The sequence below is a fragment of the Macaca mulatta genome, chromosome 5 (genome assembly GCF_049350105.2).
Source record: "Macaca mulatta isolate MMU2019108-1 chromosome 5, T2T-MMU8v2.0, whole genome shotgun sequence".
Classification (NCBI taxonomy): domain Eukaryota; kingdom Metazoa; phylum Chordata; class Mammalia; order Primates; family Cercopithecidae; genus Macaca; species Macaca mulatta.
In genome coordinates this window covers 79,855,376-79,876,087 of record NC_133410.1, presented here as the reverse complement: position 1 = coordinate 79,876,087, position 20,712 = coordinate 79,855,376, and the positions used below count along the sequence as shown (strand labels likewise).

General features: G+C 42.7%; 1 protein-coding gene across 2 annotated transcripts in view; it reads right to left on the bottom strand.

Moving 5' to 3' along the window:
* Positions 1-18,846, bottom strand: part of LNX1 (ligand of numb-protein X 1) — a 195,577-nt gene extending 176,731 nt beyond the window's left edge. For both annotated transcript variants that reach the window (XM_078001925.1, XM_015138692.3), the window contains exon 1: positions 18,400-18,846. The gene's annotated coding sequence lies outside the window, so the exon portion shown is untranslated. The remainder of the gene's footprint in view (positions 1-18,399) is intronic.
* Between the last annotated feature and the right edge of the window lie 1,866 nt (positions 18,847-20,712).

The window sequence follows — 20,712 nt, the reverse complement described above, 5'->3', positions numbered from 1 at the left end:
CCATCAGCTGTAGGTCTGTTGGAGATTGCTTGAGGTCCACTCCGGACCCTGTTTGCCTGGGTGTCAGCAGCAGAGTCTGCAGAATATAGAATATTGCTGAACAGCGAGTGTACCTGTCTGATTCTTGCTTTGGAGGCTTCCTCTCAGGGGTGTACTCCACCCTGTGAGGTGTGGGGTGTCAGACTGCCCCTAGTGGGGGATGTCTCCCAGTTAGGCTACTCAGGGGTCAGGGACCCACTTGAGCAGGCAATCTGTCCCTTCTCAGATCTCAACCTCTGTGTTGGGAGATCCACTGCACTCTTCAAAGCTGTCAGACAGAGTCGTTTGGGTCTGCAGAGGTTTCTGCTGCTTTTGTTGTTTACTGTGCCCTGTCCCCAGAGGTGGTGTCTACAGAGACAGGCAGGTTTCCTTGAGCTGCTGTGAGCTCCACCCAGTTCGAGCTTCCCAGCGGCTTTGTTTACCTACTTAAGCCTCAGCAATGGCGGGCACCCCTCCCCCAGCCTCACTGCTGCCTTGCTGCGAGATCGCAGACTGCTGTGCCAGCAATGAGGGAGGCTCCGTGGGTGTGGGACCCTCCCGGCCAGGTGTGGGGTATAATCTCCTGGTGTGCCCATTTGCTTAAAGCGCAGTATTGGGGTGGGAGTTACCCGATTTTCCAGGTGTTGTGTGTCTCAGTTTCCCTGGCTAGGAAAAGGGATTCCCTTCCCCCTTGCGCTTCCCAGGTGAGGCGATGCCTCGCCCTGCTTCAACTCTCGCTGGTCGGACTGCAGCAGCTGACCAGCACCGATTGTCCGGCACTCCCTAGTGAGATGACCCCAGTACCTCAGTTGAAAATGCAGAAATCACCGGTCTTCTGTGTTGCTCGCGCTGGGAGTTGGAGACTGGAGCTGTTCCTATTCGGCCATCTTGCTCCGCCCCTCTGTTTTTTTTTTTAAATTTATTACTATTATTATTTTTTTAGAGAGACAGGGTCTCACTCTGTTATCCAGGCTGGAGTGCAATCATGTGACCATAGCTCACTGCATGGGCTTAAGTGATCCTCCTGCCTCAGCTTCCCATGTAGCTGGTACTACAGGTGCATTCTACCACATACAGCTAATTTTTAGTTTTATTTTTTGTACTGATGAAGTCTCGCTATGTTGCCCAGGCTGGTCTCAAATTTCTGGGCTCAAGCAGTCCTCCTGCCTCAGTCTTCCAAAGTGCTGGAATAGCAGGCGTGAGCCATGGTGCCCAGTCCCTCTCTGCCTTTTTGAAAACAAGCAGTTCAGATAAGCCCCCACCCCCACACCTCTTATCTTTCTTGTCACATGGGGTGAGGATGGGCAGAATGATACCATTAGACTCTAAAGCTGAATAGTGCAGAGGCCAGATGTGGAGAGAGAAGGAAAGCACTGACATTGTTTGAACCAGATCCCCCCTTCTGGACGTGCCTGTTTTGTGAGCCAACAAAATTCCTCTTTCTTTAATTAATTTGAATTAGGGTTGTCTCACATAACTCACTACAAAGTTTAAAAGAATCACATTTTAAAAAATATAAATTTTCATTTAGATTGATGTTCTTATTCCTCAAGTATTTTATACTAATGAATATTTATAATTAGAATAGAATGAGCCCATTTGGTATTAATATATTGCAATTATTTCAATATTATTATGAAGAAAAATAGGGCTAATCTGTTATTAGCCCTGTTTTATGCTTTAATGTAAAAAATGTCTATTGGGAAGTAGAGGTATGATTTGATAAATTAAATCAGTTTAATGATTCTATGCAACTCATGAAAAACAAGCCATCTTATATACAAAATAGGAAGAAATAACCAAGAGATTGAAAAGGACAAAATATTAGCCTATAATCTTGGCTCTCCCAGCTTTTAACCTAGTGCTTTTAATATGAGGGAGACCGTGCCCAGTAATTCAGGTTTATGTTTTCTCGCATCTGTTTTACAAATGCATACAAATATATGAGAGTACTTCTTGTCCTAACTGCAGCTGGGAAGATATTTCAAGTTGTAAATATTTACTAAGTATGCATAAAATAGCAGTGTAGGCTGATATGGCCAATGATGGGGAACTAGAAGCATTAGGCCCCACTCCTGGCCCCTTTGCTAATTTCTGTGTGACCTTGGGCAGGTCAGTTAAAATCTCTGTGTTGCAGTGCTACATTTACATGAAGGAGATGCTGACCTTTATTGGTTGGCACTCCAAAGATAATAACTACTGAGGACAATGCCTGCTATTCAGAGTGGAAATCAAAGAGGGATCTCATAGAGACCGCACATCTATTACTCTTTTTTCTTTCTCTTTCTTTCTTTCTTTCTTTCTTTCTTTCTTTCTTTCTTTCTTTCTTTCTTTCTTTCTTTCTTTCAGGGGAGAAGGAGTGGTGGAGAAAGAGGGATGGATGCATGCTTGCCTGGGTCGAGGGAAACAAAACTTAATTGTTTCAAAAAAATTAGCATGCACTTCCTTCCACACGTCACTGTGGTAAGAAGAACATAATGAGGATAAAGTGGCCAGGGTTGAAAAGCCCTTCAGAGAAGATCACAGGAGAAACGCCGGCAGAGAAATTGTGAGGTGTCTTTGGGACTCTGGTGAGACATTCTTGTCCCTTAGAGTAGAAAAAGGAGGTCTCTGAGGCAGAAGGGCTTGAGTGACCTAAAGCAAATCATTTCACCTTCAAGTATCAGGTCCTTGAACTATAAAATGGAGATGATAATGCCCTTATTGAGGTGTGTCAAAACAGTTATACAAAATGACCAGCACATAGAAGCAGCCTGATAGACCCTGGGTTTCTACCTGCTTCCATTTATTCACTTACTTTGATAGTAATTTGACAATAGGACAGCAAATAAAGCAGCCTCCACATTTTCCTGTCAGGGAGCAAACCCTCAGCTGCCGTTTCATCTTATACATCCAATTAGCCGATTCCATCCTATGTCCGTATTTTGACTCTAGTGAAATTTCTTGGATTCATATTCTCCCTTTACATCAAAAAGCAAACAAATATGAACAAGGATACAGGGTTGTGTTCTGTAGTTTAACAAATCTGTTTGGAGTGAAGGTGTTATAAATTTATTTTGTACAACAGAACCCAGGTTCCCTCCCTCCCTCCCCAAGAAAGGAAAAACGGCAACTGAGATGGTGATCTAGATGACACAGATGGAAGAATCTTGGGTTACATTAATAATTTAGGACTGAACCACTGCCTCAGTTGTTTCACTCTCCTGTTACTGCTAAGAGAATAGAGCATAGACAGAAGCAGTTTGACGAGAGGAAACCCAATTTGCACTGGCCAAAAAAATCTCATAATATAAGAGGATCCCAGTAATCGGACCAAAACACAACCTCATGATTGCAGCATTATGGTCATGAAGAAAGGGCTGCCTTGGCCCCCTAAGAAACTTGTGTTTTACTTTCTTCACAGCTGTAGTTCTCAAACACTTGGGGATCTCTTTCCAATGACACAAGATTTTACGACCCACTAAATGAATCTCTTTGTACCAACCATTGCTTGAAAAAAATCTAATTAGAATCATAGGGGTCCCTGGTGCAGCTCTTATGATATTTCCTAGTAATGTCAAAAGTGAAAGATTCACTGATTCTAGGAGTAAGAAAATACAGTCATGATAATAATTCCTTAATTCCAAATGCTTTGCACTGCACCTGTCATTTCACATGTTATTTACTTTTTCACAACAACCCTGTGAAGTTGTAGCATTGCTCAATCCCCACAACACTGTAAGGTAGGCTTGTTTCATTACTACAGAATTTCATCACTTCAAAGACGCCAAAGGGTAGAATGTGCACTCTTATTTTATGTGCCCACCCAGAAAGAAAGCAGAATACTGTCAATTAGTCCACAACACACCATCAATTGCATAAAACAAAACTTAGCTGGTTTCTGAGATATTAAAACGTGAAAGAAGGAGTGTCTTAGAATTAATGAAACACGGACTTTCCCTTTTGCAGATGAGGAAATTTCTGCTGTGTTAAAGACTAGGCTGCTGATGGAGATTAGACCATCACTCAGAGTGATCACTTCTAACTTTTAACTTCAACTTCTAACTTCAACCCAATGGACTCCACCCAACCAGACCTAATGATTTTGAAGTTGATCCTGGAAGCAAGAGAGAAGACTCCCACTGTATATTCTTGAAACTACCACTTTAGAAGAAATGATTTATCACTGATAGATGGCAGCCACGATGGTGGCATTTTAACATGAAACAACAAACTAGTTTCAGAGGGAAATGAATGACCACTTGCTTCCTGTCATCATGATATACTGCATTAATACAATATAGGTACAGATCTTGTCATTGGGTACACTTTGTGTCTAATTAATATGTTTACATCTATATAACTCTTGATTATTTTTCTGACTTGGCTTCTCTGCTGGGTTTGCAGTCATGAGACATGAATGGCGGGTAAGTTGACAGCAGAAGAAATAGATCTTTTGATACTTTAACAAAATAGTCAATTGTAGTTAGCAAGACTATACAATAGAGGTATAGTCAATTGGTCAACCCTTATTATTTGCAGATTCCATAGTTGTGAATAGTTTGCCTCCTTGATAAAATTGAATTGTAATCCCCAACTTGATGCTCATGGTGCTTTTGTGGTTATTTGTGGACATGCTCAAAGCAGCGAAACTTTAAGTCATGGGATGCACACGTTCCCAGCTGAGGTCAAACAGTGACGCTCTGGCTTCTTGTGTCAGCTTTCCTACTATCAGCAAGTGTTCCCTTTGCAGACTACTTAGTGCCCCATTTTTCCTCATTTTTGTGCTCTTCATTGGTGATTTTGCTGTAAAAATGGCCCCGAAGCATAATGCTGAAGTGCTGCCTAATGTTCCTAAGCTCCAGAAAGCTGTGATGTACCTTACAGAGAAAGTAGCTATGTTAGAGAAGCGTCATTCAGGCATGAGTTATAGTGCTATTGGCCATGAGCTCAAAATTGATGTATTAAATAAGGTGCCCCAGTCAGAATGGCTATTATTAAAAAGCCAAAAACAACAGATGTTAGCAAAGTTGCAGAGAAAAGGGAACACTTATACACCATTGGTGGGAAGGCAAATTAGTTCAGCCACTGTGCAAAGCAGTTTGGAGATTTCTCAGAGAACTTGAAACAGAACTACCACTTGACCCAGCAATTCCATTACAGGTATATATCCAAAAGAAAATAAACTGTTCTACCAAAAAGACACATACTTGCATGTTCACTGCAGCACTATTCACAATAACAAAGACATGGAACCAACCTAGGTGCCGATCAATGGTGATTGGATAAAGAAAATATGGTACATATACACCATGAAATACTACGCATGCATGAAAAAGAACAAAATCATGTCCTTTGCAGCGACATGCATGCAGCTGGAGGCCATTCTTCTAAGCGAATTATCACAGGAACAGAAAACCAAGTACTGCATGTTCTCACTTGTAAGTGGGAGCTAAACATTCGGTACTCATGGACATAAAGATGGCAACAATAGACGCTGGTACTACTACAGCAGGGAGGATTGAGTAGGGGGTAAAGATTGAAAGACTATTGGGTGCTATGCTCAGTGACTGGATGACAGGATCATTTGTACCCCAAACCTAAAAAAAAATTCTTCCTTATATTTATTTAAAATCTGTTTCCTAATAAATTTTCTTTAATTAAAAAGGTTAATATCCCTGAAAAAATAAGGCATCTTGAAACAGAAACATACATTAAACAAGGTTATTTATTGATTGGCTGATGAAAATGGTGCAAACAGAGGCTCACAGGAATGCAACTTCATTCTTAAGTAGAATGGACTGTTTTGGGGTCCTAAAGTATCAAAAGGACTGTTTCTTCTGTTGCCCACTTACCGGCTGTTCATATCTCATGACTGCAAACCCAGTGAAGAAGCCAAGTCAGAGGCATAATCAAGAGTTATTTAGGTCGAGTGTGGTGGCTCATGCCTGTAATTCCAGCACTTTGGGAGGCCAAGGCGGGTAGATTGCCTGAGGTCAGGGGTTCGAGAACAGCCTGGGCAACATGGTGTAACCCTCTCTCTACTAAAAGTAAAAAATTAGCCAGGTATGGTGGCGCATGCCTGTAATCCCAGCTACTTGGGAGGCTGAGGCACAAAAATTGTTTGAACCCAGGAGGCAGAGGTTGCAGTGAGCTGAGATTGCAACACTGCACTGCACTCCAGCCTGGGCAACAGAGTAAGACTCTGTCTCAAATAAAAATAAAAATAAAAAATTATTTATATACATATACATATACTAAGTAGACACAAAGTATGCCCTATGATCTGGAAGGAAACAGAAAAATAGAATGACGGTGGTGGTGGGAATATGGGTTTTTAACATTCTTTTGTTCACATTTCCAATTGTTGGCATTTCTTTGTAGATTTCCGTGTTAAAAACAAAACGACTGTCAGGAAGGCGAGGAAGCACTGCCTAACAGAGCATGGCAGTGGTGGAAAAGCAGACCAGGGAGCCCACAAGGAGACAACGATAGAGAAGTCTTTCTTCGGGAGCACATCCTTAGCTGTGGAACAGGCTGAGATGCTTATAGAGGAAGCATGTACCTCTGTATAAGCTCTGCAGCATTCTCGGTGAAAAGTAAACAGAAAAAAAAGGGGGGAGAGAAGGAATGAAGAAAGTGAGTCTATGGCCTTAGTGCTTCTCTGCTTAGGATAGAGCACTGACACGCACATGAAAACACATACATTTCATTGCTAAAAATAAAGAATCAAAAGTGCTTTTGTTTAAGCCTTGATGTGATATTAACAATAAAGAGCCATCAGTTGCAGGAGAACAACAATGCATCCATAACCCCCAAACTGTATTAGTTTAGGGGAATTGTTGTCAACGGTAGAAACAACTAAGACTGTGTTGTTACAGAAATACATGCCTAGCTGGTTCGCCACAGAAAACTGCCTCTGGTGACTTATGGAGGGTCTGGAGGGCCTTTGAAAGCAGTTTGTTTCCTGTGGCCAGTAACTGATTTTTCACAAAATTGTGCATTGACTAATTCTCACAAGAGGTTTTGAAAATGAAGCCGGGTTTCAGGTTCGACTCACATGAGCTACTTTTATTTGGACAGTCTTTGTTTTTCTCAGTCTCGTCGCCAGTCCTTCCGGGGCCTTCCTCAATCCCTGGCTGGGGCTGAGGCCTGGCCGTTGTTTGGGATGAAAAGGTATTGGAAGGCCGGCTGCTAATTGGAGCTTGCACCTGCAGACCCCAGTCTTGGAGGCGACTCGGCACAGGCTACTGCTCTATGTGTGTGTGCTTGTGTGTGTGTGCATTTTATTTCCTCAATGAACACTGGGATGTGGCATGATTTTTTGGCCTGGGTATGCTGGAGGAGATCCAAGCTGCTTGGCCACTTTCTCTGTTCTGGGGAAGGGCGGGGCGGGGGGGGCACCCTCTTTACTCTCTAAGAAGGAGGGATTTCTAGCCATGCAAATATATCCAGTGTATTCTGATCTAATCTCTTCTGGCCCCAAGAGGGGACTTACCCAGATAAGAGGTGCTCTTCAGAGACAGTGAGAGGGTGCCACAGCAGGGCTTTCACCCACCAATAAGCTGATGAATTTCTTATGAGTTTCTCACACTTCACTCTAGAACATTATCCAGGCAGTGCTGAAGAGGAATGGCTACAACCTCTGTGCTCAGCCAAAGACGAGAAAAATGGACAAACTACCCAAGTGGACCTAGCCACCATGCCTCTGTTTCCCCCACCCCACAATACCCAGGGGTTCATCCTAATGCACATATTTAATTTTGTGCATCTGATCAGTTTTGGCATACATATATGCCCATGAAATCATCACTATAATCAAGGAACAAATTAATCTTCTCTCTCTTTGTGATTTCTCCCTCTCACTCCCCATTCACCAGGTCCCCAGGCAAATATTGATCTGCTTTCTATAACTAGACTGCTTGCACATTCCAGAATTCCAATAAATGAAATCAAACAGGGTGTATTCTTTTGGTGTGTGGCTTACTTCACTCAGTATGATAATTTTGGGATTTATTCATATTGTATGTATCAATAGTTCATTCCTTTTTTTCTGCTTAGTATTGCATTGTGTGGACATAGCACAGTCTGTTTATTCATTCAGCCGTTGATGGGCATTGGGTTGTTTCCAGTTTGAGGCTATTACCAAGAGACCTGCCATGAAACCTGCCACGAAACCAAGACAGGAGGATTGCTTGAGGCCAGGAGTTAGAGACCAGTTTGGGCAACGTAGTAGAGACCTCGTCTCTACAAAAAAATAAAAACGTCAGCCAGGTTTGGTGGTACACGCCTGTGATCCCAGCTCCTTGGGAGGCTAAGATGGGAGGATTGCTTGAGCTCAGAAGGTTGAGGCTGCAGTGAGCCATGATCACATTACTGCACTCCAGCCTGGCCAATGTAGAGCAAAATCCTATCTCAAAACAAAAACAAAAACAAAAACGTCAAAGCAGGCCCAGGCCACTTCCAGTTTTTGAAGCCCTTGGGATATTAAAAATGAAAGAAGGAATCCCAAAATAGACCTATAAAATATGCTATATTTAAAACGTATATATGCTTTTGAACATATTAAGAATTCAACATATAGATAACATTGGAAACCATATCAAGATTTTGAACTTGAAGCTCCATGTGGGACCTAGGACAAAGGGTCTCCTGGCCATTGACCACTTTGTGATGGGTTATGAGGGGCCAGCGCCAGCTAGAGGTCCTTCCCACATACCCTGTACACTCTAAAGTCATATCTGGCATGGTTATTATTTATATGCTTGGGGTCAAATGAATGCTACAGAGATAGCTCTGGAAAGAAAGAGCATTTTCTAGGTGTACACAGATTTTCTGCCAGAACTAGGAAGGGCAGTCACAACCATTGGCCTTTTGGAGAGATCTCTTGCTCTACCCAACAACACCAGCAAGCCTGTGGGGCCTGAGGTTTCCTTTGGGTTGACCATAGTCTTGGACGTCTCTGCTTACTTTGAGGTCAGAATGGTACCATGACCATGAGACGGGTTGCTCCACTTGAAGAATCCCCAGATCCCTCCCAGCCATGGCACAGAAGCTCCCACCCTCTGAGGACAGTTACCATCGCCTTGGTGGAACTTTAGTCTCCCTTTGCCTTTGGGTGTGTCTAGTGTAATGGTTCTCTGTGTGGGGTGATTTTGCCCTCCGGAGGCCACTTAACATTGACTGGAAACATTTTTGATTGTTACAACTCGGGGAGTGTTATGGGCATCTAATAGGTCAAACCTAGGGGTGTTGCTGAACATTCTATAATGCACAAGGCAGCTGCCCACAACAAAGAATTATTCAGTCCCACATGCCAGTATTGTTGAGTCAAGAAACCTTGGTCTTTTTTTTTTTTTTTCTTTTTCTCTTTTAAGACAGGATCTTGCTCTGTTGTCCAAGCTGGAATGCAATGGCACAATCATGGTTCACTACAGCCTCAAATTCCAGGCTCAAGCGATCTTCCCATCTCAGCCTCCTGGGCAGCTGGGACCACAGACACATGCCACCATGCCAGCTAATTTTTAAGTTTTTTTGTAGAGACAGGGTCTCCCTCTGTTGTTCAGGCTGATCTCAAACTCCTGGGCTTAAGCGATCCTCCTACCTCAGCCTTCCAAAGTGCTGGGATTACAGGGGTGAGCCACCACCCCTGGTTAAGAAACCTTGGTCTTTATGATCTAATCAGGTGTCAAGCAGAGTGGACAGAAGGTGGCTGATGTAGAGTCTGAGAAAGGGGTTCTTTGTTCATTAATCCAAGGAGGCCGTGATATAGACATAGAGATAGGGTAACAAAATTCAGGGGACTGAAGAACTGGCTGCCCAAGGCCTCTTGCCCTCTCTCTTCCCTTTCTCCTCATTTTCCTTCTCCCTTCTGTTAAGAGCTTTGGAGTATAACAGACCTGGTTTCAAACCCAGGTCCTGCTGCCTGGTAACCTTGGGCAACTTGCTAAAGCTTTTTGAACCTCAGTTTCTTCACCCGAAACATGGAAATAACAATAGTACTTTTCAGAATTATGAAAATTAAACAAGAGAAGTCAAACCATGTAAAAAGTTTGTTGGGGCCTAGCAGACGGGAAGAATTCAGTAAGTGACAGTGATTATTATTATTCCATGAATGGAGCACGTCCTGACACAAAGCACTTTGCCAGCTGCGTTCTCTCGCCACTCAGCAACAGTTGGTGTCAAATTTTTATTAGTCTACAAAATCATTTACTCTAAAAGTCTTTTTAACGGTAACCCCTGCTCCTCAAAAGCAAAACCCAGTGGATAGATTGCACTTACTATGTTTTGTACTTCAGTCTAGTGATTAAAAAAAGTAAGTGGAGGCCAGGCACGGTGGCTCACATCTATAATCCATCCCAGCACTTTGGGATGGGGAGGCGGGTGAATCACTTGTGAATCACTTGAGGAGTTTGAGACCAGCCCGGCCAGCATGACGAAACTCTGTCTCCACTAAAAACACAAAAATTAGATGGGTGTGGTGGCATACTCCTGTAGCCCTAGCTACTTGGGAGGCTGAGGCATGAGAATTGCTTGAACCTGGGAGGCAGAGGGTTGCAGTGAGCCGAGATCATGCCACTGCACTCCAGCCTGGGCAACAGAGTGAGAGTCTATCTCAAAAAATAAAAAATAAAACAAAATAAAATAAAAACACCCCAAAACAAGAAATAAATGGAAGGTGACTTAAGCTAGACTGATGTATTCTATACTGAAGTATTTATGTACCTGTGTTGACATATGCCTATATGTTAGTTTACGGTCCATGATGAGAAATTTACACAATGAAGTTTATCAGAAAACAAACCACTGGCTGGGATTCTCATAGCAAATACCTGGGAACTCATGGGCTGCCCTATTCCAGGAGGGAACAGGATTCCATGTCAAGTGATTTGGATAGTGTCCCAGGTTGGGTAGGTTACCCTGGCACCAGCAGGGCCTCCTTGCCAGATGGCCAGGCAGAGACTGGGAGGTTCCTGCTAGAGGGAGCTCAGAGTATTTATGGAAGGTCATTGTTACCAACTCAGAGAACCAGTTCTGTGAGGTTGGCTCAAAGGGCATGTTTAACCAGAGTAACAGAGAAGTGTGGTAACGGGGAGGAGGAAGTCTGTGTAAGGATTACAAGTAGCACAGTCAAAGTGTGCTTCTCAGTTTTCAACAGAGTGAGGGAGAAGTAGTGCGGTGGCCCCAGCCCTGAGACCTAACTCTCTGATTCTTGCCAACAGCAGGAGAGTGAGCCCAGGCATCTCCAGAAAGCCAAAAGATGATCCAGGTGATAAGGGCACAGCCAGGCAGTATCCACGCCAAAAAAGAACAGAAAGTTTGGCTTAACTCTATTTTTGCCCATGTTTTTCTCCTGGGGCAGGAGTGTACCTAAAAACACTCTGGGATACACAGTGGCACTTACACAAATTAAGAATCCAGGGGAAGGGCTCCTTTGGCAAGGGAACTCTCAGGAGGATTAGGAGACTGGAGCCATGACAGAGCTCCCCAGGAACATTCTAGAAGACAGGCTAGGTTTCCTGGCCTTTGGTCACCAGCCTGGAATTCGGCAGAGCCCTCTGGTGCAGAGGGTGAATGAAGATATTTGGTCACTGCCTTCCCTCCGGTGGGCTGTTCTCAGCATTAAGGTGTCAGTGTGCACTACCATTAGGGTTACCCAGTGAAGGCTATTCCAGAAAAGGGAAGGAAGATTTGCCTACTCAAGCCCAAAGAGCAAGGGCTACTGAAATTGCCTTCCGAGTAATAGGAGTGGCAGACATTGAGGAATGTTGCAAAGAACTGTTAATTATAATCTTTACTTTCTCTCTAACCAGCTCAGAAAAGAGCTTTATGGGAGGAATATAGTTTGAATGAGAGGCATTCTGTTCATTCTCCTAAATACTCTGTGGATTGAGATCAGCAGGAACAAGAAGGGGTCTACATGGGGTCTACATGGCATTATCTTGGCCTCTCACATGACTGCCTTTCCTGAGTTTAGTTTAGGTGAAGTATGTCACTAGAAAAAAATATCAGGCATGTTTGCATCTGTAGGACTTGTGTCTCAATAACGATGTTTTGAATGAATACCTGAAACCATGTGAAATACCAGACTCCTGGGCATGCATTGGTGAGGATATTGATTACTATTTCATACTGATTACTATTTCACTCAGAGTTCCCTTATAAAGCTGATATACTCAATTTCTACTCCAAGTCAGATGAGGAAAGCTTGGTACTTATAAAGGAATTGCTTTATTTATTCCTTTCTGAAAAATGAGAATGATGTAATTGGGGATATTTCCCTTTTGCTTTGGTTGCCAGGAAGCTCAGTTGAATCTGATGTCCAACTATACCAATCATGAAGGCTCTTACGACATACATACCTGGTTTCTATTTCCATTGGTCTTATCATCCTATTCTCATATTTCCCTTGTTCTTGATTTAAATTCTTGTTTATATTTCCCATGATTTTATGGCAGAGCTCCAACCCTGAGGTGCCTCCAATGTCAGTAAATGCCTGGAGTGGAGTAATAGCGCATGGTGCGGACTGTGGCAAATGGAGAGAGCTCTTCCTTGGCCACTCTGATAAACTAACACGGCTCCCCTACCCCACTCTGTCTCTATCCTCTAACCCTGCTTTATTCATATCCTCTAACCCTGCTGTATTCATAGCACTTACAATTTCCTGTAATTATCTTACTTACCTGTCTACTTGGTTATTATCAGTCTCACTTCTGCTCTATTCCCAGAATCCAGAACAGTGCCTGGCAAGAACTGTCACCCAATCTATATTTGTTTGCTGAGGGAATGAACAAATATAGGACCAACATGGCCAGAGTTTCCTATGTTTTAAAAAACTTGAAATTTGAATTTTTACATGAAATCTCCTGATTGTTAGATGTTTAGTAGCTAATATAAAAAATTAAAAACACTATGCTGGCCAGAAATGAGCCATGCTAATGTGGGGCCATTGTTCAACTTTCTATTCTCCAGTTGGAGCAACCAGAGTTTCTTTGTAGAATAAAGTGGTATATAAATAAATGAAAACACACATCTGTTTCACATTTTACAAAGCATTGCCACCCACTGTTAATTTTTCACTATTATTTCATTATTGTTCCAATTTAACATGAGTAAATAAACCACTCCCACCCCTTTGCCCTGGAGTTGAAATGAACCTGCCCATTTAGAAGTGGAGGAAGCTGTAAAAGGCAGGAAGTGTCCCGGCAGCCAGAGCTGGCCTCCTGGTCAGGCGTTCAGGAAAGAGGAAGGAAAGGTTCTCCGTGCTCCATTTTTTCTCTTATTCCTGTCCCAGCACCAGAGGTTAGGCTGATGCTTCATCTGACAGAGGCTGTGACCTCGAATTCACATGCAGCCTCACGCTGGGTCTGTTTCTATAAATTTTGTGTGCAGAACTAGACTATCAGTGTGCGTGTTTCTTACAATCCTTTCACATACAACCTTTGGCTCACCCGCCCCCTGTCAAGAACTGCAATCCTAAATGTTTTAGTAATGTGCACACGCAAACACACACACAATGAATAATTAAGCATAATGCAGAGTGTCTCTTTTATTTCTGCATAGTTAGTGTAATATTAATCTTATTTGTTTTAGGAAGCAATCTCTCTCTCTCTTTTTCTCCCTTTCTCTATAATTGGTAGACTTGTCAGTTCTTTGTGATTTAACAATGTCTCAGCCAATGATAGAGAATATAACCAAGTTCTAACCAAGAGATATTTTTCTGTATATATTTATTTTCTCAGAGAAGAAGTCTGCTGTTTTCCCAAGAATCATTGGTACACATTGTTAAGAAAAAAAAAGCCGGGATTCATTGGCATTTTTTACTTATGGTAAAATACACTAACATGAAACTTGCCATCTTAACAATTTTTAAGAGTACAGTTCAGTAGTGTTAAGTACATTCACAATGTTGCATAACCGTCACCACCATCCATCTCTAGATCTTGCAAAACTGAAACTCTTCACCCATTAAACAGTAACTCTCCATTCACCCTTTCCCTCACCCCCCGGCTACTGCCATTCAACTTTCTGTCTCTATGAATTTGACTACTATAAGTACCTCATATAAGTGGAATTATACAGTATTTGTCCTTCTGAAACTGGCTTTATTTCATTCAGTATAACATCCTCAAGTTTCAACCATGATGTGGCATGTGCCAGAGTTTCCTTCCTTTTTAAGGCTGAATTTATCCCATTGTTTGTGTATACTACATTTTGTTATCCACTCACTGGACACTTGGGTTGCATATACCTTTGGGCTATTGTGAATAACGCTGCCATAAATATGGGAGTACAAATATCTGTTTGAGTCCCTACTTTCAATTCTTTTGGCTATATACCCAGAAATTGAATTGCTGGGCCATTGACAATTCTATTTTTCATTTTTTGGTGAACCACCATACCATGTTACACAATAGCTGTACCAGTCTACATTTCCATCAACAGTGCACAGGCGTTCCAGTTTCTCCATGGCCTTCACAACATTGGGTATTTTGCAATTTTATTTTTTAACTTGATAGTAGCCATGCTAATGGGTGGGAGGTGGTATCTCATTGTGATTTTTGATTTGCTTTTTCCTAACCATTAGTGATGAGGATCTTTTCCTGTGCTTATTAGCCATTTATATATCTTCTTTGGAGAAATGTCTATGCAAGTCATTTGCCCATTTTTGAATTGGGTTGTTTTGTGTTGTTGTTGAACTGTAGGGGCTCCTTACATATTCTGGATATTAACCCCTTCTCAGATAGATGACTTGCAAATGTTTTCTCTCATTCTGTGGCCTGTCTTTTCACTCTGTTGTTTGTGTCCCTTGGTGCCCAGACATTTTTTATTTTGATGTATCATTGGTATTTTTGTGCTTCCATTTTTGTCTCCTCTGGCTCTAAGGGAGGTGGACTGTGGGGGAAGGAGAACTGCCTCACAGCTCCAACAACGGGGGCTGAAAGGCCACTGGAGAAAGGTCACTAAGTCCTATGGCAAATAGACTTTCAGAACAGTTTCAAAAACTCCCTCACTCCTGCCCTTCTATCCCCTTGAACACATTCAGGGTGCAGAATTGCTTTAGTGATAATTGAATTTCAAGATGGTTTCCCTCCAGCTTTGGGGTTATCAGGACAATCATGACAATTACTACTGGCCTGAAACCCACTGAGTGTGTACAATGGCCACTCCTAACAGATCATGGTGAATGAAAAACCAATAGAAGAGAGGAGGTCTCCTTAGCATACAGGGCAATGCTGGGACCTTTGGAGGCTGAAATGATAAAAAAATTATAGTGCCTCTAACCCAAAATATGTCAAAAGATAAGCAACAGTAAGGCATAAAATGAATCCAAAAGGTTCTAATTTTGCTCAGGATAACAACATCAGAGTTTCTTTTACGATGCCAAAATCTATTCTTTTAAATTTCTGTCTTTTAATTAATTCATTATATTTTGGGGTGCTTCTGGTTCGCCAGTGCCCTAACACCTTTTTGATCTACCTGCTGGAAAATAACAGTTTTGTTATTATTGTTTTCCATATGCTATGCATTTTTGTGTACACTATGTAAAAGAATAATTTAATCATGTCAATCCCACGAGGTGACTACTATTACAGTCTCTAGCTTTACAGTGAAGGAAACCGAGGCAGAGTATTACCTTGCCGAAGATTCAACAGCTATAGATCAACAAATCCTGGGTCACAGAACCAGGATTTAAACTCTGGAAGTCTGGCTCCAGAGCTCTTGTCCTAAAGTCTAAAATCCAGCACCACTGGCTCACCTCCACAGCCTGCACCTGCCTGGACAGCTCCTCCTCTTGCCTCTGGCCTTGCACCAGCCACCCTGAGGTAGCTCCTGAAATTCTCTATCCGTTACACTCTTTCATCCTTCCTGCACATCATTCCCTTACCCCCCTTCTAGTCAGTCTTTACCTTGTTAATCTCTGCCCATTTAGGATTCCCCTTGGGTATCTCCTCTGTGCCCACCCAGTCTGAGCTAGGTGCCCTCTGATGGCAGGCTGTGTAGGCTCTCATTGCACTTGGCCACATGGAATGGAAATTTATGGCTTGTCTGCTTCCCACAGTGGACTGGGAGTTCCTTGAGGGTGGTGACTAAGGTTTTAAATCTCTATGTCCCACCCTAACCAAGCACCAGTTACCTTGTAAGTGCTTCATATCTGTTGTTAAGTAAATGAATAATGGAGAACCTAGACAAGGACTTGACAGAGAAGCAAAAGGAACAGTGACTGCCCAAATAGTACTTTTCACCCCTGGAAATGTTGTTACTACCCCGAGCATACAGTGAGCAGCCCACATCCATATAGATCAGCAGACCAAGTGGAATAGAATGAATGGAATGAGCCTGGCTTCTTCAGGCCTGATGCTGAGGACATGTGCCCTACCTGTATGGAGGAGATAGCTCTATCCCCCTCCAAAGACAGTGACAACACAGGTACATACACAAATGTATAGCATGTGTCACAGTCCTTAAAGACATTACATAGGGCTGAGCAAAGTAGGCACCTGTGCGGGTGTGGAGGACATATGGTAGCTCCAGAATTCCAGGAGCCAGCTCAGGGCAGCCCAGAACAAAGCGTCAGGGCCTAAGCAGGGTGCGGAGGGCGTCTGCATGGGGCAAGGGACAGTGTCATGATGGCAGTTGATGACATTTGGGGGATTGAGTGAATAAGCATATAATATATTAAGGATAATGGGAGCCAGCTTCTGATGAATGTTAGAGAAGGGAGTTACAAATGTAGAAAGGGAGTGTTGGATTGGAATTGGAAGTATGAATTGGCAGTATGAATTTATGGCTTTCAATACATATAGATTAATATAGAAATAAATAGATACGTAAATAGAGGAGGAAACTGGGATTCAAAATTAGATCTGTCTAGCTCTTTTCACTGATCTATACTACCGCCCTACACATAGGGCCTCTGCTGTGAAACCTCTGCCCCCTTCCCTGTCCCCCCAGAACCCCAACCCTAGCTCACACAGACTTAAAAGATTCCACCCTCCTGGTTCCAGAGCATGCATCACACCTCATGTCATTAGCTGCACACAACTATCTCATGACGTTTTGATTACACTGAGGGTAGGCCTCCTCTTATCTGTATTCCCTGCATCTCCCTTGGAGCCAGGCACATGGTCATCACACTAGTTAGTATTAATATTTATTGTGCAGTTGTTATGCATCAGGAAAGACTTCCCATACATAATCATTCACAGCTGAAGACAACCTTATGAGGGATGTATTACCATCGTTCTCATTTTACATATTGGCAAGGTAAGGTTAGCGGTGTTAACTGAGGTACTCCAAGATGCAGAGCTAGTGGGAAGTAGAACCAAGAGTCAAGGCCAGACAGTCTAATTCCTCAGGCTGTGCTCCTTGCCCCTCAGCTCTGCCACCATGGACTTGGTGTAAGTAAATGTTCACTCAACAAATTCCTCCCGGGGGATTTGTGTATCTGAATGCTCTCCCTCAATCCAAGTCCACTCTTTATGCTGAGCTTACTTGAAGCTCACCTCTTTAGGGAAGCCCCCCACCCCGCCATCCTACTCTGCACTGCCTCAGCATTCCTTGGGCACAGGACTTGCACCACGCCCTGACATATGAGCCAGTCAGTGTTGGAGCAGGGAACATAGTTTATCGACATTTGTTGAACTGAATTCAATGCCCAGGAATGGAAGTAAACAGGAATACATGACAAGGTGGTGTATTGTACAGGATACTGTGGCTATCTATTTCTGGATTTTCCTGAGAGTTCCAATTTCTAAAATTCCATCCTCTCATCAGACCATTTGTCAGAATACATGGCCAAGAATGTAGTCTGGAATTTTCTGTAAAGAGTAGGGTCACCATTCTACTGAAAAGAGATAGGAATGAAGACAGGATGTGCTGCTGGTCACCCACAACTCTACACATCCATGAGCAGGTCACAGCTTCTCTCAACCTCTTTATCCATGGGTAAAACTACAATGCAACACCTACTCCTACTGTGGAATGAAACAAAGTCTGTGTGTGAATGTGTTTTAAATACCGATAAAGAATATTGTCGCATAAACCCAGTTACTGTTAGTGGGATTACTTATATTTTTACTGATCTGTCTGGCAAGTCGTTTTCATTTGTCAAAGTAAATAAGCTTTGAATGAAGGCCACTGCAGAAAAAAATAGGGTATAAAAAGAGGAAATGCCAAGGCGTTTCTAGTGTTTTCAAAAAGACACACCTAGATATTTCCATCTTTTAGACTCTCCTCAGTTTGGGGTGTGTGTGTGTGTGTGTGTGTGTGTGTGTGTGTGTGTGTGTGTGAGAGAGAGAGAGAGAGAGAGAGGTGAGAACTGGGGGCTGAGTGGGCAGAGGTGACGTTTTTAAGAAATGGTATGAGATTCTACCTTGTAGAGGAACTAGGCCATCTTACCTTTGCTGTATTGCGGATCAGTTCCCAGCTGTGTGAAGTCTCAGGTGATAGTCCGTTTGAGAGATGAGTTCTGCTGGCTTAGCAGTAGCTCAGGAAATTTTTCTTTCTCTTTCCAGTATTCTGTGTCCCAGCTATGCATGAAAACTGCTCCACCATTGTACATGCAGGGGTTAACCAGGACATCCCCTGTCCCTTCTGCAAGGCTTTGGGTAGAGCAGATTCATAAAACTGAGAGCAGCTATGGAGAGCTTAGCGGGAGAGTGGTCCCCTGCAGAGCAGCATGCATTAGCATCAGTGACAAATCTATTCTGGTTTGGATGGGGCTGAGACGCCCCTGAACTTCCTTCTGCTTTTGCCAAAAGCCAAGATCCTTTTGTTCACCTTTAGGGTTGCCAAGTCAGGCCTACCTCGCCCCTAGATGTTGTTTCCTGTGGGCAATGGGAAAATGATCTTGGAGCCAGAGAAGGGAAATCAACAAGGAAATAAACACAGGGTCACCACACCTTCAGGCCATCATTAGGTCTGGAACATTATCATGCTAATAGGCAGGGGCTGCTGACTGGACAGGCCCTAGAATCCTGGGCATCTTTTATTTTTGAATATGAAAAGGGACATGCACCAAAATCTATATCAGGCAAATAAGTAGTTCTGACTTGTTCCAATACCTTGCCAAAACTTTCAAAGATTTTCTCTCGGCAGTATTGCTCATAACTGAACACTGGCTAATGTTTGTGGACAAAGAAGAAGACTGAGCAAGTTTGTGGCTGATACTACTTAAGACTCTTAACTCTAAAGATACAGAATGATTGTTTAAATAAGGATTTCTTCTGCTCATTCTTCAGCATTACCATCGCCATCACTGTCAGCCGCTGCAACATCTTTGCTAACATTTATTAAGTGCTTACTGCCTACCAGGTTCTGTAGTAATTACCTGACCTGCATTATTTAATTTAATTCTCAACAGAATCTATAATTATCACTCCCATTATATAGATAAAGAAACTGAGGATTAGAGAGATTAAGTCGTTCCTGCAAAGTGACCCAGCTAGTTAAAAATGTAAACGTTGCGCTTCTGGAAGTGTGCTTTTCTGAGTTTTGCTTTTCCCACTGGTTTGCTTAAGCACTTCTGTGGGATGACAGCTCCAGTGATGGCCAAAGATTTTGCTTAAATAAGCGATAAGCTCTGGGAATTCGATTCTAAGTAGAAATGTGAATAATTAGTGAATTAAGTAGTCTCTTTCCAGAGATGTGAATCGGGAGCTCGGTGTTATCTTATGTATGTGCAACATGCAAGAAAGACACATGGAGTGCAGGTACTTGTGGCTCCCTAATTACAGGTGGTGCCGCTGGCTGCGGTGCCTTCAGCTCTCCACTGTGACTCTGATTTACAAACAAGGAAGTACACTGCAAATTCCTTGGCCTCTGTGTGCATTTTGGTCATGGCCTGATTGCCACTTTGTCCCTTTGACTTTCGGAGCCAGCTGCTACAAGTTTCTTTTAATCAATAATCCACGGAGTGAATGAGGCAAAATTGCCAACCTGGAAAATTCTGCCTGGTGAGATGAAGTCAGCACATGTATTTTCAGTCCTAAGGTCACACTTCTGACTCTTTTTGGTTCTACCCCTAATCTTTATTTTCAATTGCTAGCACTTAGCTCTCTTGTGTCATGGCGGTTACCCAGGGCAGCTGGCATCTGGTCAAACAAAAGTAAAACAGTTCATTAGGAACCAAAAGGATGCCCTCCAGTGGGCTCAAGTTTTCTGTTTTCATAAACATAAGAGTTGTGACATCAGGGCAGTTGCACATTCTTATCACCCTTGGATTTATTTGGTGATGCTTTGGGGGTATTTTGCCCTAAGGCTGCATGAGCCTTTACACTTGAGGTTGGTCAGCTTTTTGTTCTTAATAGAGACTAAAGACTTATTTACTGGAGTGATGGTAATAAAGAGAAAAAAGTCTGGGCATTTAGTTATCATTTCATTTTTTCTCCCAGAGGTTTATAACTAAGTTCAGTTTTTAGATATGTTTATGGACTCTGGTCTTGGAGTTCTTTGATGAGGAAGGGTAATTTATAACAGTCAAATGGGCCTTTTCAACCTTATCACATGAAATGAAAAACCACAATGTTGGAAAGGAGCTGATGTAATAGAGACTTTCAAGCTCCTCATCTGCTTCATGGCTTTTCACCAACAGGAAATAATGATGGCAGATTTGGGGACTGTCGTAAGCATTGGGGTTTTCTATTCAGAAAGGTAAGGTAGATGGATTTTATTTCTCCTTTCTCATCTGCAAGCAACCGGATTAGCACTGAT